Below are 1,068 nucleotides of genomic sequence, written 5' to 3' on the forward strand. Positions count from 1 at the left end.
AGAGAAGAGAAGAGAAGAGAAGAGAAGAGAAGAGAAGAGAAGAGAAGAGAAGAGAAGAGAAGAGAAGAGAAGAGAAGAGAAGAGAAGAGAAGAAACAAATCCCAAACAGCTGCTTCAGGTGGGTGGCAGAGGCAGAAAACCGGAAACAATATACAAAGGATCAATGCAGTTTCCCTAGCTGGTATAAGGATCATCCAAGGTTTCCATGGTAGAAAAGAAAGAGGATATGGCTACAATGTGTCTTCTCTTACTCTTGCCCTTTCCCCACTGTACTTGGGGCACACAGCCTTTCAAGTGGTAATCTCCACTAATGTATGGCCATCGCATCTGTCAGAAAACACCCAGGGACCACCTGTCTTCCCACCCCCTCTTCTGTATAGAGACTCTGAAAACACAAACGCATGCCCTGCACATTCTTTCTTGCCTGTTCCCCTTACAATAAAGAAAAGCCTAGTCATGGCAGAGAACCAGAATAACATAACTAGGGAGCCTAAAACCTGGGCTCTAGTCACAACTCCTTGACGGGCTGGAGAACCTTTCAAAATTCAGCTCCACGACAGACCTTTGCATCTTCATAGGCAACTGGAAAGTCTGGTCCACTAGAAGCTGTCTTTCCACAGCTACATTCCCAGATGTGCCCTACCTCCTCCCTTCTGTCTTCCTCCCCCAGACCCTGCTTGGATACTTACTCGACCTTGGCTCCACGGGAAGACTCACTCAGTTCTCCAACTGGAACTTGCCACCTGTTAGGCAGAAGACTGAACAGTGCATGGCCAGAGAACCTTTTATAAGATTCCGACAAGTTCAGGTTCCTGGGAGGGGCCCATTTCTCAACAGATGTGCTCAGCTGATGCTTACATCCCAGAGGCATTCATCACTCAGGTAGCACTGTAGGTGGTGCACGTGGATATCCAAGTCACTCCACAGAGGTGCCAGGATTGCTGTGGTGTGTTTACTTTCCAAACAGGACACTGTTCATAGCTGGGAGGGCTGTGTGCATGCTCAGAGAAGGCCTGAGGCGCTACTGAAGAGAGGTCTGGGGGTCCTCTCTGCTCTCTTAAATGCCGT

The sequence above is a fragment of the Microtus ochrogaster genome, unplaced genomic scaffold (assembly GCF_000317375.1).
Source record: "Microtus ochrogaster isolate Prairie Vole_2 unplaced genomic scaffold, MicOch1.0 UNK16, whole genome shotgun sequence".
Classification (NCBI taxonomy): Eukaryota; Metazoa; Chordata; class Mammalia; order Rodentia; family Cricetidae; genus Microtus; species Microtus ochrogaster.